The sequence below is a fragment of the Sycon ciliatum genome, chromosome 10, assembly GCF_964019385.1.
Source record: "Sycon ciliatum chromosome 10, ocSycCili1.1, whole genome shotgun sequence".
Classification (NCBI taxonomy): domain Eukaryota; kingdom Metazoa; phylum Porifera; class Calcarea; order Leucosolenida; family Sycettidae; genus Sycon; species Sycon ciliatum.
The window spans coordinates 28,481,251-28,508,418 of NC_088652.1; the positions used below are offsets into that span (position 1 = coordinate 28,481,251).

General features: G+C 46.3%; 2 long non-coding RNA genes across 2 annotated transcripts; both read right to left on the bottom strand.

Annotated features, from left to right (window-relative positions):
- Positions 1-200: 200 nt before the first annotated feature.
- LOC135825661 (uncharacterized) lies at positions 201-2,410 on the bottom strand. Its single transcript, XR_010555102.1, has 3 exons — positions 2,205-2,410; positions 2,031-2,120; positions 201-1,095 (listed from the first exon to the last, which is right to left on the bottom strand). It is a non-coding gene; the product is annotated as an uncharacterized LOC135825661 (long non-coding RNA).
- A 19,812-nt stretch (positions 2,411-22,222) lies between these two features.
- Positions 22,223-25,576, bottom strand: LOC135826229 (uncharacterized). Its single transcript, XR_010555233.1, has 2 exons — positions 25,192-25,576; positions 22,223-24,020 (listed from the first exon to the last, which is right to left on the bottom strand). It is a non-coding gene; the product is annotated as an uncharacterized LOC135826229 (long non-coding RNA).
- Positions 25,577-27,168: the final 1,592 nt, after the last annotated feature.

The window sequence follows — 27,168 nt, forward strand, 5'->3', positions numbered from 1 at the left end:
GATATTGTGCACCATCATCAAGGTGGTTACCTGTTTGTGATGCAGCTTTAAATAAAAGTACAACAAACGCGACAGCCTACATTCAACAGCCACAGCCCATGACAACCAGAACAACAACAACAACAACAATAACACCAATTCTCGTTCCTCATATACTGGCACACACAGAGACATAGACAGCAATAGCGACAACACACAACTTAAAGGGTAGTTGGCCGCAGCCAGATGTGACACTTGCGCAGCTAGTGGGGAAGCACTAGCCATCGGTATTCGTTATGAAAAGATAGAATCTTGCGGCCTACGTATATTGAATGCCTTGAAAAACGCGTCAACATGTTGAAGGTATGACCAGCATCAGCCAAGGACTGATGGTCAAAACAAATAACAAAATACACTGTTATAATAAACACACGATCCTTGAAGGGTGGTGGCGTTCCTACGGATGCGGAAAACTCGGCCTTTAGCCGAGTTTGACGCGAACAGTGAAATATACAAGTAATAATAAACAGAACTACAAGGACACATTATGTCACCATAATGTCGGCTGCGCAACCAGTCACTCATCTGACATAAGAATTTTTGAAGCAGCTAGTTGTCTGAAAACTGGGCATGCTTCCAGTTTGTGTCGGTACTTTCAAACTCTGGTTGCTGCAGGTAAAAAGAGATTCTCGCAAACCTATTAAAATGCACGGTTGCAGGCAGCGGCGTACACAAATAAAAAGAAACGGAAAGAAATAACAAGGGTGCTTCAACATTGACTGGGTTCGATCACTGAACACTAGACAAGAATGTCTGCAAAACAAAGGTAGAAGAAGAACTGGTCAGCCTCAAATGCTACCTCAAGGACGCACAGCGTAGCCAAAAAGTAAAGAAAAAATGGAAAATGGTGAGCTGGAGGCGACTGTCGCCGACATCACTGAGCAGTGCAAATGGTATGGGCAGACAAAAACAAATTGGAGAAGACCTACACAGTACTGAAGGAGATGTCAAGCATGAATGCCAAACCTACAAGTGAACCTGAAGGAGAGGAGGATGTGGGTGATGCCATCTTGGCTACCCTGGCCAAAGATTTCTCTGAGCTACGGCAGCACATACCTGCACAGGAAAACCAGCAGAAGCATAACGGAGAGCCTCATCATATCGTTGGGAAACGGGAACAGCAGCGCAACATGCAGAAATAGAAAGTGTGAGCTGAAGCTGCATTCTGGTTTACAATAATGTTTGGGTCTCACTGTTAAATTACCTCGTACACATGGCCTGTGTAATAGCTTTAGCCTTTTCTCTGCTCTTTCCGGTTGCACGGATGTTTAGCTTGTACAAGTGCTTTCACTTACTCCCACCCACTCTCACCTCTCTTTCCGGGTATATACAGATATCATTGCTTTTTCTTCTATCTTTCACACTAGTAATGTACTGCGTCCGGACTTCGCTAAAGCTTAGATAAATATTGATACCTAAATCTATAACTTGCACTGCTTCCAGGAATACAATGCTGGTGATGCCATGCTTTACCTCCATTAACCGTCTGTGCCATTGTGCAGATTTGTATTCAGACAAATTAGTTTCATGCTACAATGCTTTCGTTGTGCTCAATGCCCTTTTCTGTGGAAGAGACAAACTGCCGGGCAGCACGATCCCCTCCTGCCATAGATCCAGAGGAGTCCTGCAGGAACGTACATGGACTACGGCAAACCATAGGCTTGATGGTAACCAGGTAGTGAGCCCGTGGGCCTTGTCCATGTACGTTCATGAAAGCATCCCAACCTGGAGGAAAGAACTTCACAGGGAAATTCTTCGGTCCCAACCCCCTTTGTCCAGTTTCTGATAGGAAAGTCAGAAATAGACTATTTCACTTCTATTTTTTCACTGCACAGCAGTGCAAGCTCCATCAGCAGCCTCAAACATTCGTCATCTGAGCAAGGGCCCAACATTCCCCGAACCATCAAAAGATCTACAGCAAACAAAAGGGAGATTTTCAAATTCATGCAAGAATACATTCAATAAATTCACCCAAAATGAAATGAAATCACCTGATAGATCGTCACTGATATCTTCTTCATACTCCCAAGTTCGTAAAGGATAAAGTCTCTCCATTTCACAAGGTACTGCACGCTGCCACCCTAAAGCAACAAAATTCACAGTGCAACGAACAGCTCAATTGTGTCGACCTCGCGACCCAATTTATTACAATAAAATAAACGTACCTTCTTTCCCACTGTCGATCCGGTAAGAAGCAGCGAAAACTTCAGGCCCCTATTAAAGACTGCTTGAATTTTCTCCGCAGCGGACTGCTACTGAAAACATCAGCTTGGCGTAAAAACCAGGCTCATTCTGTCTATGAGATACCTAGCGTAAATGAGAGCCTTCTCGCCGCCAGCCACAACAATAACAACAACAAAAATCACCTCCACCGAAAAAGACATGCAGAGAGCTTGTTGTGTACAGCGTGAGTTCAAAAAATCCTTTTTCATTGAGATCACAAAAAAACTTCACGCTCGATCGCGCGATCGCGAGCTCAGCACCAGCAGTGACGTTTGGGTGGAAATATTTTATTTGAAAAACTTTTGTCAGGCGCGATGTCGCTGATTGCTGGTGATGTTTTGGAGCATGTGCGCCACCCCCATCTAATCGATGCTTTTCTACGCAACTGTGAGCCCTGAACTTTTCTGCTTTCGTTCTGTCTCCTCATCTACTAACCTGACCCTACCGTACCACGTGATCCGTGATCACAACCAAGTGAGCTCCTCAAGCGGGACCCAGCTGTCGAATCTCACCGAGTAGCCTTTCCACCTCACAAGGGCTTGTTTCTTCCTGTTGTCCTTTCAGAGCACTCTCTCGATCCGGTAGATTTCTTGAGTAGTTTTCTGGAGCCCCCCTTTTTTCGCTCAAAATGCAGGATTTTGCTTCATTTTTGAAAATTTTCCCGGGGAGCCCCCCAGAACCCCCCTTGAAGGGCACCGGCGCATGCGCCTGGTGACCATGGTAATAATGGAGTGGACATCAACATAAGGGTCACGTGGCTTCGTAGAGTGGATTTGTTCAACACCATACTACTGAGTGAGGTATGCGGGAGGCAAGTGCACAAAAGCGGCTGTATTCATTTCACGTGGGAACAAGCAACGGCATCGTTCCAGTATGGGCACAGCAGTAACATTGCAAATTTGAGCATTTAGAACACTATGCCTCCCATGTTTTGCTATTTGATCTACTAGAGACTTACTGTAGAACGGATAATTTTCTGAGCGGCTAAACATTTTACCGTTTTCTGAATCTGGACCAATTCACGATGAAATATTTTAGCGATCCGAGTTTCAGACGTTAAAAAAAAAAGAAAAATGACTGGTAGTGTACGGTACATGCAAAGTTTCGATTGGCAAAATGCAAAACTTTAGCGAAAACACTACTTTTGCTAAAGTCGCCAAAATATCATCGTGGCTAAAATTAGCCATTTTACAGTAGCCGGAAGGACACGTACTAGCATATGAAGAGACGCAGTCAGTTGTAAAATCTGATGAGGCCTTTCGTACCATTACTTCTCAAAACAGAACCCCAGATCTGTACAATGTACTGATTTGTCATGGTGATAATGTGACGGAGCACAGCACATTATTCATAGTTCTTGTACTCTTTGGAGCAACACACACCATCATTCGGCTTGTGTACGTTTCATCACAATTTTTCCGCCAACATGCTGTAGAAATTGACATCGTTGTGCTTCGTCACATCATCATGTACTGATTTGAGAAGTAATAGTACGAAAGGACTCATCAGATTTACAACTGGCTTCGTCTCTCTGTGTGCTAATAATTATTATCTTGATGTGTAATAAGAACTCAGCTGGTGAGCCAAGGAAAAAATTGTAACATGGAAAAAAGTGTGGGCACAAGTTATGCGATCGAGTCCACCAACTAAACCAGATTTTGAACTGTCAGACGTGCACAATCCAGCACAGAACTGACAAGGAGTACTGAGACATTCCACAGCATGAAAGTCAAATGTGTCTTGATATTCCTGTATTTCCTATTCTGCAGTTGTATGCGCACGTGTACCTCATTGACCAATGATGACTCCAATATGATACTTTTACTGTAAATCAACAAATTTTGGCCGGTGGGAAACTTTGGCCGATCTCAAAATGAAACTTTTGGCATCATTAAACTTTGGCCAGAAATCGATCAGTAGTTGGTGCTCTCACATGCATCCATGCATCATTTGCCTCTATGAAAAACTTTGGCCGGGGATTTACTTTGGCCGGTTGGTACACAGCGGCGAAGTCAGCGAAATTATATCGTCAGCGAAAATTAGTTGATTATCAGAACTTTCAAGTTGAATTGTTGCAAGCTAGGATTTCTGATCATGTACACTATTATCTTTGGACAATCCTGGACTCCATCTCTAGATCTACAGGTCAGATTAACTTGCATAATATTATTTTTTCGTGTGCCGATCATCAGGCAGGCAGAAAGTCCTTGGCTACAACCAGTTCTACTGTTTGTGTATTTGGTCTGTTTGGCAAACAGGTTTTATGAGTGTGGTACCTAGCCATTTGAGCAGATAAAAAAACGAATAGAATCCCGAGAAGATGAACTTTCTGCCCAGATTTAGGGGCCGTCCGCAATTGTTGATCTTTTTCACGAAGAGAAAAAGCTTCGTTCATGGGTGGGTGCTTTGGGGAGAGTTTCGATTCGAAAAATATCGATAGCTGAAACATCAATTCATTCTAGCTGTTAGGTCAATATATTTTTCGTTGAAGGGGGTGGATGGGTGGGGAGGGTCAAAACTAAACTTCTTCGTTCCGTGAAAATTATCGCTAATGCCGGATGGCCCCTTAGTGCCCAGTTATGCGCCAGGCCTTATGCTTACTGCACGCCGATCGGCATTTAACCATCGCCACAACTTCTGCATCATGTGCTGCTACGATGAGTCATACAGTCACGGTATTACACAGTAATGTCAACTACTTTTGACTTGGACACATTCGATAGCCACGTTCATGACCCGCTTTTATTGCAGCCACAGAGAATAGACTAACGGTGCAGAACCTTCACAGAATGTGTTGCGTCTACTCACAGGCCCACAGAGTGATCACGCATCTTTTCAGATATACCGGTATTTGTTGAAGTTCTAAACTGTGCATGTACGCTACAAAAGTGGATGAACATGCAGAGACTCCATTGCAGCCATTTTACACTGCTCACAAGTTACAACCAGGGAGTCGTAAAATACCGGTATTTTATGACTCCCTGCTCACAACACAACACCCAAAACCAGGGAGTCGTAAAATATCGGTATTTACTACTCCCTGCCAAAAACCGTCTGCTGGCTACACATTGCAGTGGTGTACCCGGGCCGGGGGCTTTGGATGCTCAAGCACCCCCCTCAAATTTTCTGACCTTGGTCAACTTCATGCACCCATGCCACGAAATGCACCACAAATTTGCAGCAGATTGTCCAATTTACGCGAATGACAGCTCATTGCAAAGGTCTTGAGTGAGGCCATCCACCGAAATGTGATTGAATTTGATATTCAAAAAGAACTAGATTGTTCCCAACCTCCGAAAGAATAACGCTAACGGAGATATCGAGTCATGAAACTGACTTTCCCACAAACCGTTTTTTTAATCCTTTTTTGGCAGGATTATTATAATTTCCTCAAGTGACATGTGTTTTTTTCCACTCCATGTCTATTTCACTAGTGATAGCTCACCGTGTGGCTCAGTCCGGGCGTGATGAAAGGGTATACAGTCCATTTCCAAACTATAGACGCATAGGGTTTTTGAAATATTTCAAATTTGGCTGGAGCTTTTTGAGAATAGTTTTCGGAATATTGCTCAGGTCCGCTCCACAATTAAGCGGGATTCACAGAAGCTTTTTTTGCGATGTGACACGTGATGCGACAGGCGCGAAACCGGGAAAACCCCAAATCGCAGCCATGTCGCACCCCCCACAACTGCCGCAACTGGGCCATCGCAGGCCATCGCAGAAGTTGAGCTTGGCTCAACTTTTGCGATGCGATGCGATGCGACAAGCGATTTGGCGTACGATTTTGAGCTTTTCTACAGCAAAGTTGTACAAAGGTTCATTTTTGCCTAAAAAATTGTACAAGTTGTATCAAACCGCGCGAATATCATGGTGACGTACCCAAATCAGCAAGACTTTGTCGCATCGCTGACTTCTTCTGTGAATGGCATTTCGCGAGTTCGCTTTGCACGCGTCTGTCGCAGATAGCGTCGCATCGCGTGTCGCATCACAAAAAAAGCTTCTGTGAATCCCGCTTTACTCTCATATAGCTTCTACACGAGTGGATAACAGACGCCCAATTTGGAAAAAATTATGCACAAAGTGATCACAGATTTTATGTGGTATAGATGCTGGCATAACGGTTTTTGCCTAGGTACGCATCTATAGTTTTGAAATGGACTGTAGGATATCCGTAATATTGAGAGTACATAATTCCCCAGAGTGCGCAACTGGGATGGGGTTGTGTTACAGTATACATAGTCTTGGTAATAACAAGGCTGTCCCTTGTTTCATTCGGATTTTTCGGAAGCACTCCGATTAAGTTAACAGGTTGTTCCGACAAATCGACCGAAAATGATTGTTGATGAAAGTGCACTAATCTGCTGTTTCAGGTCCTTCAAATCAGGGCGTAGTACAATATATGTATTGTACTACTCCCTGCTTCAAATCTTCCAAAATGCCGCCTTGGTTTCTACAGTGGCTTACAAAGGCTTCCATTTTGTACAGTCAGGATGAGAATACTAGTATGAGAATACAAAATGAGCAGAGAAGGAGAAATAACACGACGAATAGGACAACTGGAAGGGGGCGGCTGGGGCATATTCGTTTTACAGGGTTGGACGGATCTGGTCCTACACGATGTAAATGCAGAGGCAACTTTGAACTCACCGTTTCCTTAGGTTTGTAGAGTGGAAGGTTACTTCATTGTAGGCGTGTTCCTCGATCCTCAGCAGTCGAGTCGTGATTTGCTCAAATGTCGCGTTTGACTTCTAGCTTCTCAGGGAAACTGCGACCGTAAAAGGAGCCTGGTGCTGCCAAAACTACACGCGAGTACGCGAGTGGACTTGCGCAGCTCTTCAAGTTACTTAGTTCAAATCTTGGTGCTACAAATGCCATCTCCTGGTGCATGGTTGCCCTGAGCACTTCCCAGGACATGTGGCCCGTTCTTCATCGTCCCACACCGCGACTATCTCCCTCTCTCCGAGTCTGCTTGTACTTGTAGAGAGCTTTGTGACCTCTCTCTCTCCGTGACTGATCCCTGACTGAGTCTCGAGCTCCGCTTTCTGCGCGATCATTATCAGCTAATTTCTTTCATAAGCAATTTTCATCTCCTACCGCTCGAGGTCAAAGTGCAACCTTTGTGAAATTGTCCCCTATCGTGCGAAGCTTGACCGATCGCCAAAGCTGCGAAGAGATCTTGAGTAAGTGAAGTGTTAGTTAGTTGAGGCATGCCAAGTAACATTAGTTGCCATGCTTGATTCCAGCACTGCACTCCTCTGTTTACCATGGTCTACATCATGGGACATTAGATCATCGGGTAGGTGAGGTGCACAGGTTCGCCTCGTGATTTTCGGCGAAGACAAATGAAAAGTTTATGTGTCAGTTTCTCGATCGGATGTTGCCGTTGTGAGAAGATTCTACCTTCCGAAACTGCCAGAGGAAATAATAGAGAGTTTCAGTTAGTGGTAGCGAAAATAGAGAGTTGCCTGATTTATCAGCTTTCCTTGAGCCAAGGCGTGACGGGAGGTGCATCGAGTGTGACACCATGTTGCATGTCGCCGTTGCTCCATAGCAATGTTGCAACTCACGTGCACCGTAAATGGCGGAAAGGTTCTGCTTCAGGTCGCTAACTGCAAGGCAATGAGGTAGAAATGTCACACCTAAGGTCGGCGCGTAGACTCTTAGTTGTTGTACAACAGCTCCATCCGAGTGGCGAAGTAGGTGTGAGTGGTACGGCGGTGCTAATGTTTCCAAACCGAACAGCACCTAGATAAACGAGCAGGCACGATATGCAAGCAGTCTCTGAAGAAACTGTTCTCTTCAACTCGCTGCAACTTGTACATAATTCTGTCATGATTATGGGATATGATCTCGAAGGGATAACGTAGCGTCGGAACGCAGCGGACGACATTCAATTTAGGTGAGTTTCCTTATATTCATTTCCGTTCTCTTTCTCCTCTCTTTTTTTTCTCTGCCCTGTTCGGAGTTGAGGTTTGGTAGACTTCTGTAAAAATTTACTAAAACATATTATTATTATACAGTAAAACCCGTGACTAACGACCACCCCTTGGGCCAGAGAAAGCGGTCTTTAGTGGCAGGTGGTCCTTAGTTAGAGGTCTGCACCGCACAACCATACATGAATGTGAGACCGTCCGTGCCTGGCGAAGTGGTCTGTAGTACCAGGCTGGTCGCTAGTCACGGTGGTCTTTAGTTACAGGTTTTATTGTAGTTCTAAAGTCACCCGATACAGTCAGTATTACGAGCATATAAAGCATTCCAGTTCACTGGATTCACCACACTATAATAAGGCCTAAACAAAAAATAGGCTTGTTTCCGGTCGGCAACCCCTCAAAAAGGAGACTCGGTCGGCCGGAATGAAACTTTTTTTGGATACTTTTTTTTTGGTTCCTCAATCATTGTGGTATTGATGGACAAGAGCACCTACACATGTACATTGTACATATATCATGGCAAGGATCAATGTCAAAGTTGACTGACTCACTGTTCTTGTACAGCATGGGGTGTATTCCTGTTTTCGTACATTCTGAGAAATCAAGCAAACAGTTCGAGTCCTTCCAGCTCTGTTATTCTAGCTCGTATCGACCCCGGAGGTTTTCGAGCCGACAGCTGAGAATCTCTGCTACCTTGTAGGTGTTTCGATTGTGGCATTCGGTTGAGATTTGACTGAGTTATGACTCGTTGAGTGCACTTGCACACATGGCATTGCCACCGTTTGTGTACATTTGGGACCAAAAAAAGTTTCAGAATTTGGGAAAAAGTGGCCCGGTCGGGCGACCGGAAACAAGGTCATTATTTGTTTTGGCCTAAAGTTTATTTTTTTGGCAGGGAAGACACGTTTTGTACAGTCAAGACCCACAGTGTCCCGTGAAACCAGAATGAATTTGCAGCTGCATGCACCATTAGGCATCAGCGGGTAATGCTAGCATTAAAACTAGCATAATGGGGGTGTTCGCAGAGGGGGGCATTGCCCCGGCATAATGAGGCATTTTTTGAGAAACTAGCATAATTCGTGTTTTCAGCATCTCATGGCCAGAGAGTCGTAGAATACAGTACTCCCTGATCAAATGCCTATACGTGCCACATGACCATCCCAACGCAAACTATACCATTGCGTACAACGATGTTGCCTTTGTTCGAGTAGAAGTAGTCTACCACCGATCAATCAATTTGTGCGTGCATATCTTTGTACCTACTTTGGAAACAGGCTTTTTCGCGTACTCTTCTGCGATTTGTTTGCTGTATTTGGTCACATATTGCTAGCATTAAACGCCCTAAACTAGCATAAAAAGCATTAAAACGAGCATAATATCCTCTGGCATTCTGAAAAGCAGAATTGGCTGAGTTTACTAGCATTACCCGCTGATGCCTATGCACCACCGCACCTTGCAGAAATGTGCGAAAACTAGCACGTCCATGATGCTATGATTGAAACGGGCCTGATGGCGATTCTACAGAAGTGAGAGTACAATTTTCCCTTTCCATTTGCGCTGCCTTCGAGTTTCCGTAAAAAATATGAATCAGTGGAGAATATGCGAGATAACCGCTAGCTTGCACCGTAGGCTGAAATGGACGCGAACCGAAGTGTTTATAAACACTCACATTGGCATATTAAAGGGGAAGTTAAAGCAAAAATTAAAATTTCACCAGTTGTAGTCTTCGGGGTGCTGAGTCGAATGGTCGTGGTCCGAGGAAGCTGAGACGCTCCTTTCCTACTTGAATCCCAATCGAACTCACGCACTTCCACCGAAACTGGGTGACTGCGCCTTACTAGATGGGGATTTGTATGCAAAATGTCACTAAAAGCGCCATTTCGTTCTTAAAAAAGCACGGATGACCGCGATTGGCCCATATGTTGTACTCTTTTGGACGCTGAGTCGACTGGTTTTGGTCCCAAAAGGCTGCAATGCAGCGTTCCTCCTTTATTCCTAATCGAACATGGTTGAACAAGCGGTCATGTGCTCCTGGGTGCCCAAATCACCTGGTCACAGCGCCAGCAGGCGACAACTTTCACACCAAGGTTCAACTCGAGTGACATGACTGCACCCAAAAAAAGGTCAAACAGGCTAGTAAGTTGTACCCTGCAGGCACGGTGACCAGGTGACTGGTGTATGCAGGAGCACGTGACCGTTTGTTCAACCATGGTCGATTGGGAATAAAGGAGGAACGCTGCATCGCAGCCTTTTCGGACCAAAACCAATCGACTCAGCGTCCAAAAGACTACAACATATGGGCCAATCGCGGTCATCCGTGTTTTTATAAGAACGAAATGGCGCTTTTAGTGACATTTTGCCTACAAATCCCCATCTAGTAGGGCGCAGTCACCCAGTTTCGGTGGAAGTGCGCGAGTTCGATTGGGATTCAAGTAGGAAGGGAGCGTCTCAGCTTCCTCGGACCACGACCATTCGACTCAGCACCCCGAAGACTACAACTGGTGAAATTTTGATTTTTGCCTTAACTTCCCCTTTAATCTTCATGTCGATCATTTGTGTGGAGTCAAAACGGGCTCTCTAAGTGTCCTTCATAAGCTCCAGTCAAACAGAGAAGCATCAGCATTGCCCCCGGGACGGTCTGTGCTGCTGTCAATTCACTGTTTTCATACTCACTTCATGCGCAACTTGTTCTCCACAATTATGTCGGTTCGCCGCGAAATTTGGATTCCTTGATTACAGCGCTGTGGAACCGTTAAACTGCTGAGTTTTACTTGTTTCGGGCATACAGAGTACTGCCGGGGGCGGCCTGCTCGCACACGCACTTGTTTCGGCGACACCTTGGTGCTTGGTGCCTGTGCGATGACAATCATAATGATCTGTCTCAAACGAGTACTGCAGTGCAGGACATCCAACACTCACATGTATACTTCTAAATGTGCAGGCTGCCTCTTAGTCAGACAGTAGCTCTAGATTCCTAGGACATTTTAACAGAATACTTGACTAGAGGTCGCACAGCGCCCTCCCTACTCTGATTGAGCCCCCTCCCCCCCCCCCCGCCCCTGTGAAACTTGAAGTGGCACCCCTCTACTCATTTTTGCTTTGTTGAATTTTTTTATTTTTTTTAATTCGACAAGGAGACAATAATTTTACTATGGCAATAAGTAGGACGAGCTGAAGCGACATTTGGATTACTTTATTAACAATGTATTTTTTAATTTTTTTTATGGGTATTGTCGGTTACCCGTGCTACCCGTGAGGACCTCGGGTGGACGGGTTCAGAATAGTACCTGAAAATCCGAAGTCGCAGATAACATCATGTACAGTGCATGTGTTCAAATTCATGTAATACTCCGTATGTCTACCCAGTGTGCAAGGGAAGGGGTGCATAGTGGTGTTACCATGGAAACATTACCCGATAGGGTACCCGTGCTACCCGTGGAAAACTACCCGAACCTGATACCCGAAGAAAATGCTACCCGACTCAGCCCCAGTTTTTTCATACCATTTACTGACGAAAATGCAGTCGATAGTCACTACTAGAGGGTTCATAAAGGCTCATTTGTCTGTGGTAAAGTCGGGGGTTCCCCCATACGTCACATTTTGCATGACAAGACAATTTTGGAACACGGGAAAATGGGTTACGGGATAACCATTTCCCCTGCCCCGCCTCACCCCCCGCCCCTACTATTTTGGACCTGGCTAGAACCATGCCCGGGAATAGCTTGCTCATATCAATATGAAGCTGCAGGACAATCCACTTGCACACATCACCAAATCCACCATATTCGTGGCCGCTGAAGCCAGGTAGTCCCACTGAGGCAGTGGGCCATGAGAATTCTTGGCAGCTGATATTTACCTCTCCAGAGAAGAAGCAAATCAGCTATTCGATGAGATCATGCAATGTGAATCTATCATGTAGTGTTGTTTTTGCAGACCTGCACACCATTGTATATCTGATGAGGGCAATTTTGCCGAAATGTTGTAAAAAATTGATCAAACGAGTTCGAGTTAACGTTTGCAGAGTGAATGGGAAGAGAGCGAGTCTGCTCTGAAACCTTTTTTTGTTTTTGCTGTTTGAATAATCTTGGGGAATTGTGTGGTGCTCCCTATGTGGGAGCTTGCGCTATTCCTGCCGACTTTAATTCTCACTTGACTGACTCACGACTGCCATCCAGAGCACACGAGACATCCATCGAACCTTCCACTCGGCAAACCTGCAAGAAAGCACCACTCCCTGTGTGCTGCCGAAGTTGCACCAACCTCTTCTTTAAATAATCTTTCTTTGCTAAAAAATCGGAAGTACATGACTGTGGTGATGAAGTAGATGCAGGGTTTTTACCAAGAGTTATGTACTCTTGCTTTTACATGTGTCGGTGATTCAAAACGGCTTCGACAACATAGCGTGTGTGTCCATCTAGATCTGTGAAGGGCGGAGGCGGGGGTTGGTGTCTTCCAGGAATCGTGTTCTCTTCGTAGTCGTGTTCCTAGATGACATACTCATCTTCACACGCGGCAAAACGTGGTCGGAGCATATGCAGCATGTCCGGTCGGTATTGAGCGTGCTCCGGGACAACCAGTTATTTTGCAAACGGTCAAAATGTGAATTTGGCGTGGAGAGTGTGTGGTTCCTGGGACATTGCATCGATGGACTGCACATCGCCCCTGACCCAGACAAGATTGCCGCAGTAAAGGTCTGGCCCGCTCCGACTTCCGTCACAGAGGTGAGGCAATTTCTTGGATTTACGAATTATTTTAGGCGATTCATAGATCAATACTCATCGCTCTCTAAGAACTTAGAGGAGATAACGGGAAAACATGCACGATTCGAGTGGAACAGCTCTCGGCAACATGCCTTTGAATCGCTAAAGCATGCCTTGTTGAATGCGCCCCTATTGCGGCTGGCTGATGTGAACCGACCATTCAGAGTGGTAACAGATGCAAGCGATTTCGCTTTGGGATGTGTTCTTCTCCAAGAACTAGAGGAAGATGCCTGGCATCCAGTGGCTTATGCTAGCCGAAAATTGTCTGCTGCTGAACAGAATTATACAGCTACAGAAAGAGAAACATTGGCCGTAGTGTTTGCGCTAAAGACCTGGCGCATCTACCTCTTTCAACACTTTGAGGTCATTACAGACAACATGTCGGTAGTTTATCTGAAAAACAAAACCAAGCATTACAAAGAGAGAGGCGCGATGGGTTGAATTCCTTGCTGACTATGACTACACAGTCCGTCACAGACCCGGCAGAGAGAACCCTGCAGATCCCCTTTCGCGTCGCCCAGATCTCCATGAGAGTAACCTCGTGGAGAATGCAGTACCACGTTTGAATGCTATTGAGTATGCTTTAGCAATGAATGATGACGTGTCCAATACAATATCAGATGCCTACCAGAGAGACAAAGAGCTAACTCCCATCATAGAAAGATTGAAGCATTCTCTCCGAGATAATTTGCATGATCGCTATTATTGGGACGAATCCACTGATCGTTTGTACCTCAAGGCATCCCCCAATAACCGGTTGTGCATACCACAGTGCGGTGTCCGGTTAAAGCTCATTCAAGAACACCATGAGTGTGCAACGGCTGGCCACCCGGGTCGTGATCGAACGTACTTCCGCCTAGCACGTTTTTTCTACTGGCCCCGAATGGGTCTCGATATCAAGAGATTTGTCAAAACCTGTGATCTCTGCCAGCGAACGAAGGGAGGTCAGCCACGAACAGGGCTTCTCCAGTCACTTCCAATACCTAATAGTCCTTGGCAGGATATCTCAATGGATTTTATTGTTGGATTGCCCCTTACTTCTCGTGGCTTTGACGCAATTTACACCTTTGTGGACCGCCTTACGAAATGCGTACATCTTGTTCCAACAAACTCGAAGATTGATGCTAAGGGCAGCGCTCAACTGTACATTCAAAACGTGTTTCGTCTGCACGGGCTGAGCTCGACCATTGTTTCCGATCGCGATCCACGATTCACTGCAGCTTTTTTCAAAGAAGTATTCTCTCAGCTAGGAACTAAATTGGCATTCAGCACTGCTAACCACCCTCAAACGGATGGTTTGACAGAGAGAGTTAACCGGCAAGTGGGAGATGTTCTAAGAGCACTTGCGAACTTGAGACAGGACAATTGGGATTCGCTTCTACCACTCTGCGAGTTTGCAATAAATAGTTCACAACAGTCATCTGTAGCTAATACACCGTTCTATCTGAACTATGGGTTTGACCCTAAGTCCCCGCCCGAATTCATTCTTACGGGAGGGGAAAGGAGTGATTCGGTCGATTGGCTTCATCAGCAGGAAGCCGCACTAAGCATAGCTCGAGATGCAATGCTCGACGCCCAGGCAAGGCAAGCTCTATACGCAGACCAGACGAGAGCGCCCAGTGATTTGAAGGTTGGTGATAGCGTTCTTGTCTACAGAGACTTTCTACTGACCCCGGAAGCTCGTGGCCAGCCCTCTCGGAAGTTGCAACCCAAGTGGTTTGGTCCGTATCGTATCCAGGCTAAGATGGGAGCGAATGCTTTTCGCTTGGAACTACCCCGTGAACTTCGCTGCCATCCCATGTTTAATGTCACTGCTCTTAAACGCTACGAAGAGAACACGATTCCTGGAAGACACCAACCCCTGCCTTCGCCCTTCACAGATCTAGATGGACACACACGCTATGTTGTCGAAGCCGTTTTGAATCACCGACACCGCAGTGGTGAGCAACACTTCCTGGTGCATTGGAAGGGTTACCCCAGCAGCGAAGCTACGTGGGAGCCCGCTGGCAACCTATGTGATGAGTCTGGTCGGAATATTAAACCGCTGCAGAACTATCTTGCCTCACAACGACAGCAGCCTTGATCTAACTGGGCTAAGCCATATGCATCTCTTACTGAGATAGTTAATAATATGTTATAGACTGATATAGTTTTGCGTCATCTCCTTGTGAGAGTGATGAAGTTGAGTTGGATTACACTTCAATGTGGTTATGCATGTGCATGAGTGATTATTTAATATTCCCCTTTCCACAATTGCATCTCCTAACTGGATTGTGTTATCTAATAGAACCTTGGGCTTCCTATGGGGCCGGGAGAGTGTAATAGTTTTACCTTGACACTTCTTGCTTGTCTTATGGTAACACCTTGTGTTCCTACTATTCTCACTCCTGCGGTTCTCGCCTTTCTTTTGCTTTATAACCTCTGGTTTGAACATCATTCGGGGAATTCTCCAATCAATCAAGTCTATACTATGCAGCGGAAGCGTGCTGGGCCCATAACCCAGAGGTCGATGGATCGAAACCATCCTCTGCTACCAGTGTAACAGTATAGACTAGATTGATTGGAGAATTCCCCGAATGATGTTCAAACCAGAGGTTATAAAGCAAAAGAAAGGCGAGAACCGCAGGAGTGAGAATAGTAGGAACACAAGGTGTTACCATAAGACAAGCAAGAAGTGTCAAGGTAAAACTATTACATTGACAGTCTGCACATACTAGTACACTATGTAGAAGATGAATGCGGGCTAGAGATGCATTTTCTACTCCGCCGGCCGAGACACAGTTGTGCTGGTTTATACCACACTGGATTTCTCGCTACTGCAGGCTTCTGTATTCTTCTGTAACTTTTGTCTTCTGGTCATTAGCAATAAGAGGAGATAGTCCGCTAAATACAGAGCCAAGAAGCGTGTTTTCTACGGGAACCAGTTCCAGAGCCCCGAGCGCAGAGATCTGGAGGAAGAGAACGAGTGTGCATCTCGTGCTCAAACTGAAAGTGACTCTGAGCAATTGGGCGTACCTGACACGTCTCGTAGCTGCTAACCCTTTGCTGGCGATCAGAACTTACTTGAAGATGAGGATACTGAGAGCCCTGGTGACTCCAATGAAGACTCGAGTGAGGAGAGTGATGATGAAGTCCTGGATTCTGACAACCAGAATTTTAGTTTGCAGAAATTAAATTTAAATTTCAGAATTTATTGTCCACGTCAGCAGTTTGCAGAAAAATGTAAGAACTGGCCTAGCCTCCATATTAAAGGGGAAGTATACCCTAAAATCAAATTTTCACCAGTTGTAGTCTTCGGGGTGCTGAGTCGAATGGTCTTGGTCCGAGGAAGCTGAGACGCTCCCTTCCTACTTGAATCCCAATCGAAGTCGCGCACTTCCACCGAAACTGGGTGACTGCGCCCTACTAGATGGGGATTTGTATGCAAAATGTCACTAAAAGCGCCATTTCGTTCTTATAAAAGCACGGATGACCGCAATTGGCCCATATGTTGTAGTCTTTTGGACGCTGAGTCGACTGGTTTTGGTCCGAAAAGGCTGCGATGTAGCGTTCCTCCTTTATTCCCAATCGAACATGGTTGAACAAGCGGTCACGTGCTTCTGCGTACACCAATCACCTGGTCACCGTGCCTGCAGGGTACAACTTACTAGCCTGTTTGACCTTTATTGGGTGCACTCCTGTCACTCGAGTCGAACTCGAGTTGAACCTTGGTGTGAAATTTGTCGCCTGCTGTCGTGGTGACCAGGTGATTTGGGCACCCAGGAGCACGTGACCGCTTGTTCCACCATGTTCGATTGGGAATAAAGGAGGAACGCTGCATCGCAGCCTTTTCGGACCAAAACCAGTCGACTCAGCGTCCAAAAGACTACAACATATGGGCCAATCGCGGTCATCCGTGCTTTTATAAGAACGAAATGGGGCTTTTAGTGACATTTTGCATACAAATCCCCATCTAGTAGGGCGCAGTCACCCAGTTTCGGTGGAAGTGCGCGACTTCGATTGGGATTCAAGTAGGAAGGGAGCGTCGCAGCTTCCTCGGACCAAGACCATTCGACTCAGCACCCAGAAGACTACAACTGGTGAAAATTTGATTTTAGGGTATACTTCCCCTTTAAGTTGCATGCAACTACTGCACTTCTGTTGCTTCACCGCCCGCAGTGGAAAAGACATCCAGTTATTTTGAATTGAATAGAAAGAGCGTATTGGCTATACGCCTGCTTGAACGAGGCCGCGAGGATTTCCGGAAATTGTGTGCATTCCTCGATTTGCAAGCACTGGTTGCAAAGAAGAGCTACCAGCGCCTCGTGAAGAATCTTCACCAAGCTGCTAAAGCTACTGCAAGTTTGAGCATGAAAAATGCTGCTGAAGTTGTGTTCACACAAGTTGCAGCCGGGGAGGAATTGTCAGCCGAAATCGCCGTCACAACGGACGGAACACATGGAGGCGACGAGGATACAGCTCCTTATATGGCGTGCAGACTGTGATTGCTTGGGAGACGCAAACATTTGTGGACGTGGAAGTGTTGACCCGCTGTTGTACTTTCTGTACAAGAAAGGAGACTCCCTACAGAACTAGTTTGGAAATGCTATCCGCGGGATTGCAGGCTTCGTCACAGCGATGGCCCGTGTTATTTGGACATCTATTTGCCACAACGTACAGTTCAAGGATGCCGAGAAATGCAATCAGTTCTGCCCAGAAGGACTCATGGTGCAGGTGGCAGTAATAGAAGTGTGGATATGGCAATGCTTCTGTGGCAGTGTCTTCATCGTCGAACAACACTATCCCTGTTGCAGTCTTTGAAGAAATTAAACCTGTATTATGTCCATCTTGCCGACAAATCCCTCCTACAGGGCTGTGTTCGTCGTGCCACACAGAATGCCAATGAAGCACTCAATGGCACTAATTGACATCTCTGTCCAAAGGAATCATTCTGTAGGTCCATAACTGTTGAGACTGCTGTGTTCCTGGCAGTGATCGTGTTCAATGAAGACCACTGTAAGCTTGCCGAAGTAGTACAGCGTATGGGATGCACTGTTAGTCCGACGTTGGAGAGAAATCTAGGTGTCTTTCAAGAGGAAAGCTGTACAACAAGAGTAGAAAGTCGTCAGACAAGAAGCAAAGGCAAGTAAGCATTGCAGAGCAGTGAAGAAAGGGTTTCTGGATCAAGCACAGCACGAGGAAGAAGAAACATATGCTGCTGGTGGCTTTTGAAAGGTGAAACTGGAGTGTACTTTTTCATGAATTTGACCCTAATTTTCATGGACTCCGACATGTTTGAGCCAACATATCTCAGGGCTTACTTGTCATAGAATCATAATCTTGGGCATTATTCACATCTACGTGAAATTTGCTAGGTGCTAAACTAAACAGAACTGTCAATATCCCAGCGAGGTTCTTACAAATGGCATGTCTCTGAATTATCCCTAAATGCGGCGTTTCTGATCTGCAAAACTGAAAATCACAATGCTCCGCTGTACTATGTTCGCAAGGTTTAGAGTAGTTTAGCACCTTGAGCCGCCAGTCTGCATGAGTTCTGAACAAATTTATACATGTACTCATGGGCACCATTAGCCTCTGTTCTCTCTTGGCTCAATCGTTGCCCTGTCCGTGCGATATGAACGCATTTTGGCTGAGAGCCAGTTCGGCACTTCAAGAGGTGTGAGATGTGTGAAAAATGATTCTCAACCTATGAACACCCTCAACATCACTGCCAAGTTTGGTTTGGATATTCCTAGCTGGCCATAACTTCTGGTCCAAAGAGTGCAGTATACGAAAAAGGGGAACTGCCACCCGGCAATCAATAGCCAATAGGCAACCTAATGATGATGGTGGTGTGACTGCTGCAGGAAAAATGCTGGCTGTTTATGACAGTATGACTAGATGTACAATGTAGCTCTCTTGTATGGTACTTAACCCCTGCTATAAATGTGTTGTTTAGGAAGACTGGTGTATTGTGCAAGTCATAAAGAAGAAATGGGGCAGATACACGACTTACAATTTTCAAAAACCAGCTTCGTGTTATGTCTAATTTGTGTCAAAATTGTAATATTTAGACATGACAATATCACTGGCTGTACTTCTCTAATATGGTACATAACCCCTGCTATAAATGTGTTATTTAGGCAGACTGGACCATTGTGCAAGTCATAAAGAAGAAATGGGGCAGATATACGACTTACATTTTTCAAAACCTGGCTTCGTGTTATGTGTAATTTGTGTCAAAATTGTAGTATTTCAACATGACAATATCACTGGCTGTACTTCTCTTATATGGTACTTAACCCCTGCTATAAATGTGTTGTTTAGGAAGACTGGTGTATTGTGCAAGTCATAAAGAAGAAATGGGGCAGATACACGACTTACAATTTTCAAAAACCAGCTTCGTGTTATGTGCAATTTGGGTCAATTTTTAGTATTCGGATTAACCTAGGATACGACTCTGAACAGTTCTGAACAGTTACCGTAACACTACACGCTGTCTCATAACTGCTGCTGTTGCCATCACTGCTATCAAGTAGTTCGGACATGGCAGGAGGTAAACAAATTGCTGGTAGTCTTTCAAAGAATACTGGCGAGTGATGGGCTGTAAACGAAATGTGCTGCCTCGATAATTTCAAAAACTAGACACCCATGCTGCACGCTTGGAGGTGAAGTACAGAAGGCGAGTCGATCCGAGTATGACCTTTCGGACTGGACTGGCCTGAACTATTCCAAAAATAACAACGAGGGGTCACGGGTGCGAGTCAACCCCTGTGACACGGATTTCTGTGCCGTGTCACCTCCCTAGTTTGAGTACGACTCCCTGGTGGACAGTAACTGGGGGAGTTAGTGTACAGTAACTGGTGGAGTTAGTGTACAGTAACTGGTGGAGTTAGTGTACAGTAACTGGTGGAGTTAGTGGACAGTAACTGGTGGAGTTAGTGGACAGTAACTGGTGGAGTTAGTGTACAGTAACTGGTGGAGTTAGTGTACAGTAACTGGTGGAGTTAGTGGACAGTAACTGGTGGAGTTAGTGGACAGTAACTGGTGGAGTTAGCGGACAGTAACTGGTGGAGTTAGTGTACAGCAACTGGTGGAGTTAGTGGACAGTAACTGGTGGAGTTAGTGGACAGTAACTGGTGGAGTTAGTGTACAGTAACTGGTGGAGTTAGTGTACAGTAACTGGTGGAGTTAGTGTACAATAACTGGTGGAGTTAGTGAACAGTAACTGGTGGAGTTAGTGAACAGTAACTGGTGGTGTTAGTGTATACTAACTGGTGGAGTTAGTGTACAGTAACTGGTGGAGTTAGTGGACAGTAACTGGTGGAGTTAGTGGACAGTAACTGGTGGAGTTAGTGTACAGTATAGCGTAACTAACTTGTAGTTTCTTGCTCCTTTTTCGTTCCTTTAATTCTGAGTACATGCTCCATCCGAGTGATAGAGGTATCTGCTGGATTACGTTGTACTTGCAGTAAAATCTGCATTCCCAACCCAGTGTTACTCCTAACCATACAACATACTACCCATACATGTTATGAGTACAAGTATGCAAATCTAACACATATGAACACAAGCTTAAAGCATACACTGCCCTGCGTCATCGGGGTCTCATTCTTCTTACAAGGTGTAATTATGTGCTGTGCCCACGTCAGATCATCTGATAGGTATGCTATGCACTGTCTAGTCAATACCATGACAACCACACCATCAACCTCTCCATCACTCATTACCCTAGTCACCAGCAATATGTAGTCATGGTTACCAGGCACAAGTGGCACGCCTCTACACTGGAGTCGCTTTTGTAGACATGTCGAAAGCCTTCGACAAAGTGCAGCATCAGACTCTAGTTAGTGACCTCTACGCTCTCGGCATAGGCGGCGTTGCTCTGCAGTGGATGGCCCACTACCTGACCGATCGTCAACAGTACGTCCAGATTGGCCCAAGCAAAAGTGCTGCCTATGCAAGTAGCTGTGGTGTTCTGCAAAGATCGGTGCTGGGTCCATTGCTCTTCGTTGTGTATGTTCGAGATATACCTCATGTCGTGAGACCATACGGTGTTACCCCAACACAGTTTGCAGATGACATCTCATTACCAGCCAGTGCCGAGACACCGGCAATTGTTGCTCAGCGACTGTCCAGTGCAGTACAACACCTGTCTGACTGGCTACGACAGCGTGGCTTAATTCTGAATGAAGCGAAAACACAAATCCTACCAATCCCTCCTCACAGAGCACCACCCTTTGCCCTATGCGTGACATGCAATAGTCAAGATCTGCCGGTGGTACCATCGGCCAAGTATCTAGGCTTACATTTTGACACGTCAATGTGCTGGCAGACAATGGTTCAACGTGTTGCTATCAGGGTTTCTGCTAAAATAGCTGTTTTAGTCCGCCATGCTGCATCTTTACCCCTCTCCTGTCGTATCTGCTACTTCAAATGCTTTGTGCTGCCTGAGTTTCTGTATGCATCCAATGCTTATGCCCCATATCTATCTGTTCACCAGGAGCTCCGTCTGGAAAGGCTCTTCAAGCGCGCACTGCGTGCTGTATGTAAAGTGCCCCCATGGACCCCCACTGATACGCTGCTTGAGCGTGTACATGTCTGTCCCTTGCGCGCTACCATTCAACTTAGCTTGCTCTGCTTTATATGGCGTTGTCTAAATTCTTCAGGAAGTAGATTGTTTGAAACTTTTTTCGACCTCTTCCGTCACGAAGAACTCGAGGAGGCAACAGTAACCTGCTTATCGTGCCTGCAGCTGCTTATGCACATTCTACCAAATTGGTGACATATGCTGGCGCAGTTCTCTGGAATTCCCTCCATGCGGATATCTGAGGCATCACCAAACCTTCAAGTCGAGCGCTTTGCAACACATTCTTGCCTGCTTTTAGCTTTACGCCCATGTTTCTGTAGCTGTGCTGGAACTGCTCTATTTCGCCGCCACTATTTACCATTAGCCATGTCTCCCCCTCCTCCAGCCTACACAGTGGGTCCATTGTTATTAGACATCTGCCTGTTTTGGTTTCTCCACTATCAAGAATACTACTACTACTACTTACCAATACACTCAGTTGCTAAGCAACAGCCGGTCATTGCGATCATCATCAACCATCACTCATGCTGCAGGTATTCAGGACAGTGTGTCCAAGACCAACAGCAAGCCTTCATGCTCATAATACCTGCATCTACAAACAGTTGTGCTCTAAAACCAAAGGTCAGCATTCATGCACTGAAACTCCCCAACCGACAATCATGCTACCATTCTGCGCACCCAATATTCATACCACCAAACGGTGAAGTCAACCGTAATTCTCCTACAAGTACATATAGGTATTTACACACAGGCAGAATTCTTGCACCAGAACTGCGCAGTCGACAATCAGGCTCTGCTAGCACCACGCCCCCAGTTAACATAATTATTAGTAAAGTAGCTTATACATTGTATAAGCAGTCATCAGACAGCATGGTCTTAGACAACTGTGCATTATATAGTATGCTCGGATATACAGTCAACTTTGCGTATAACGACACTCGGCGGGGCATCAGAAAAGTGTCGTTATTTGCGAAGTGTCCTTAAACCCGAAGTCTCATTATATTATGTATTACAGGTGATTTGGGCTTTGCCCTGGGCATGGAAATTCTGTCGCTATTCGCGAATTGTCGTTATATCCGCAGTCGTCATTAGCCAAGTAGACTGTATAGTGATCATTTCTGCTCCAATGCACACGCCACTGTATATCCAACATTCACGCTCCAATACTCACAACCAACATTCATACCGCCATACCCAAACAGCCAGCATCCATGCTCTGATATACGCACAGAAAACATTGCAGCTCCAAGCCTGCCTGCAAGCACTCCCATTGCAAGTCACACAGTCACTGTCACTATCATGTTCTACACATCACTGTAAGTGACAAAGACTGGCACAACACAATCAGAATGTACATCAGTATACAATACACAGTCGTAGCCACTGACCATATCATGTCAGCAGAAACATTATATGAAAACATTTTAAAAGACACACACACACACACACACACACACACACACACACACTAACACACACGCGCGCGCGTGCACACACACACACACCTTGTGACCTTGTGACGCCCCATTGCCGGAGGCGATAATAGGCTTGATGAGCGAAGTAGAAATGCCGATGACGCTTGAGGTCGCCACTTCTGCGGAACGACCATCCGCATGCGCAGCTGAACGGCTTGGTGAGTAGAGGAGCCGGGGGGAGGGAGACCGTCACTGAAGATCTTCCGTCACCAGTGTTGTTGAGGGATGTCCGCGTCATGCAGGTCGTCAACAAGCACATCCCGCCACCGCTTCTTCAGTCCATGGCGTGGTCGAGTCGGTGGCAACTCTCCGAAGAGAATTTGCTGAGGCATCCGCTCCGGGCTCATACGTGCAACGTGCCCAAGCCAGCGCAGACAATGCTCACGAAGCAGCACATTGATGTCGGCTGGCAGCCTCGCTCTGCGGGCAAGCTCGTTGCTGGTGAGGTGGTCCGATCGCTGAGTGCATCTGGACACGCCCAGTATAGTCCGGATCGAGGACCGGTGGAAGCGGTTGAGACAGCGGAGATGTGTAGCCTTAACAGCCCAGGTCTCTGCCCCGTAAAACAGCGTCGGCATGACAACAGCCTTTTATACAGTTCTCTTGATGTGAAGAGATAAGCCACGGCACTGGAAGATGGGCTTCTACAGCCTACCAAACAAGCGGGAAGTCTTGGCCGGTCTGGAGGTGACCTCCTTATCCAAGGAGCCACACGTGCTGAGGGTGCTGCCGACAGCGACGGATGCCGGCGGGGGATGGTGGGGATTCACTACCATTGCCTTGGTCTTCTGGATGCTGACCGTCAACCCCCACTGCAAAGCACATTCAATGAACTCGTTCGCCATGGTCTCGAGAAAGGGGAGCGACGTGGTGTACAAAGCTGCATCGTCGGCGAACTGCGATTCCGTTAGGCAGGCTGGGCTGAGTCCGGACTTGGCTGTTCTGTCGCCCACCAACTTGCGGCCGACACGATACCGAACATCAACGCCAGGAACTGAAGATGCTGTCCGCCACGTCGCAACTACTGCAGAGAAGTACAGGTTAAACAGTGTAGGCGCGAGTGTGCCGAAGTCCATTGCAGACGCTGAAAGACTCAGTCACACACACACACACACTCACACACACACACACACACACACACACACACACACACACACACACACACACACACACACACACATGCACACACACATGCACACACACAAATGCACACACACACACACACACACACACACACACACACACACACACACACACACACACACACACATACACATACACACACATACACACACACACACACACACACACACTGATACAAAAACTCCCTCACATATTATACACGCACGCACACACGCACTCCCCCCCCCCCCACCCCAACCGACGCACAAGAAGTTGAACTTGGTGCTGTTTACCTAAGTAGGTATAATATTTTACATCATTATGCTGTTGTGGTTTTGTTTTTGCCTCTTTTGCGTGTTTTTGCCTTTTTTCTTTCTAGAACTTTGAGTTGAAGTTTTTTGGAACACTTGGGAAAAATATTCATTGTGTTTCTTTTGCCCGTAAAAGAGGCTGTATACCCACCCACAGGCACACCCAAGCACCCCCCCCCCCCCCCCCCCCACACACACACACCATTGGACCATTGGACGCCCATCAGATGATAGCGATGCTACAGCAGAAGCCATAGCAACTTGTGCTGGGATTGCACCATTCAACAACTTGCAAGGCTGAAGAATTGACCGCCACTATTCAGCCTGGTCTACACCACACAGCTTTGAAGTGGCTCTTTCTGGCCAGTGAATCCCTACTTTTTGGTCTTTTTCATTTTTTTCCCACACACACATTGCACCACATACTCCGGCATGCACCTCCTGACACACACACAAATGTACACACACACACACACACACACACACACACACACACACACACACACACACACACACACACACACACACACACACACAAATTAGTTGTTCTCTCTACCAATGTATAGAAACACGGACAATAAGACAATGGTCTCTTACCAGTAGATTCTATTCCAGGACTGCATACATGTACATCGTTATCCTAATCACCCATTCCTACTCTGCTCTGTTTGCGTATAGCATCATGTGGATGAATGTCTGGTGATATGCACATAGCTAACTGCTACATCACACTCATAACGTATACACTGTAGCGTAGCTTACGCATGGTTGATCACACAGTGAGCAATGAGTCCTGGAGGCACGAAGCCTACGTCACAATACCAGCCAAGTCGTCGATGAGTGTCCGCCTATGCGTGACCAGGCGCTAACTGATGTACAGCCTCACTACAGCCAGGTACCAGCCATCTACATGTATGTGAGTATCACCAGCCATGCGTCTACTACTAGGCGACGTGCGTAAATTATAGATGATGGTGGTACGAGAAGCATGACTTTTTGCCAGTCTGGTCTGAATACAAGATTAGAATAGGATTACTTAGAAGAAGGAAAGGAACAAAGGTTTACACCGCTGTATGCATTGTTGTCCACTAACGTATTGCCAAGGATGATGTAGGGTCAGAACGTGTGGCATGTGCCACAATATGCACTGATGATACTGACATTCAACGACCTGACGTTTGCCTCGATCACGTCTTGGATATGATACCCTGACCAACACACTTCCAGCCGGTCATAAAAATTAATATTAATTCCATTCATTGAAAGAACAAAAACTGTGAAAAACTGAATTATTTGTTTCCGTCGCACACATGATGTCATTGCCATGATAACTTTGACAGGATCTAGATCATAGACGTGTCATTGAATGAACCAGTGAGTCACTGACTCCATTCCAGGGAATCGGACGGTAGTATTCGGTACCACTACTTGGCACTAGTAGTACGGGGCACTAGGCACTACAGACTTACAGTCGTCCATCCAGGTTCCAGGGACTATTACATGTGTTTCACGATGACAGCGTGAACAAGGCGGAGGACCCACAGGATAGGAAAACAGTGTTCCTGACTGAAACCATAAACTGGTTGGCGGGCCCGGTCTTGCGACAATTTGAACCACGAGATCAGGGAATATTCCTATAGTGCTCCAATAGAGTAATGAGTGTCTGAACAAGGGCATAGCCCATACGGTTCAAATGGGCACAAGATCGAGACCCTACCCGGCAACCGGTGTATGTTTGCAGTGAGCCTGGAGTAGTGTTTTCCCATACAGTGGGTAGTCCCCCTTGTTCACACTGTCATCGTCAAACTTACATACTACAATCAGGTACGTGTAGTTACGAAGTTTGTGTTCAAACCACACTACCCAGATCTGTTCATTTCCAACAGCAATGGACAAACAGGAATGTCGTGAAATTATGACTCCATACCAGTAAAGAATGTTTCTCAGACCATTTGCAGTCACAGACTGAAATGTTTGGTACTTTGTCGGCTCATCATCTCAACACAGATCCTAGTGAGAACAAAACTACTTGTACGTACTAACAATGAAGGAACTTAGAAAACATTATCCAACAGGGAAATTTGGCCATACTGCTGAGCGCAAGCTGCAGTTAGAATGTTTAATCTGAGTCATTGACTATCATTATCATATACTGCGTTTCTGGGTTCTACGTAGCTTGTAAAAATGCTGTCCGCTGCAACCAGACAGAGCTTCCCCTGAGCCCAACAACAAGGTACCTCGGCGTGACCCTTGCCGCCGCTGTGAAGTGGGACCCCCATGTTGACGCGATGGCGAAGAAAGTTGTGCAGAAGATTGGAGCATTGTGGCGGTCCCGCAGATGTCTGAGCCTCAGTAGTCGCATCCAGTATGTGAGGTCAGTCATCATGCCTGACCTCCTATATGGGTCTAACGCCTTCTCTTCCTCCCTCAAAGTTTCGCAGCTTGATCGCCTTCAGGTCCTGCAGAACCGAGCGGCGAGAGCGGTATACGGTTTGCCGCCTCACACCTCGGCTCAGCCTCTGCTCGAACGGATGTCCCTGTACAGAGTTCGGGAGTGCTACGCCCAGAAGCGGCTCGTCCTGGTGTGGCGCTGTGTCAATGGGAAAGCCAGCAGTGTCCTCCAGGACCTATTCTCACCATCAGCTGGCAGCACCACCCGGCACCAGGTTTCCAGGGGCCTCACTGTCCCCTCGGCACAGTCAGAAGCCGGCAGATCTCGCCTGGCCTTTCAGGCAGCCT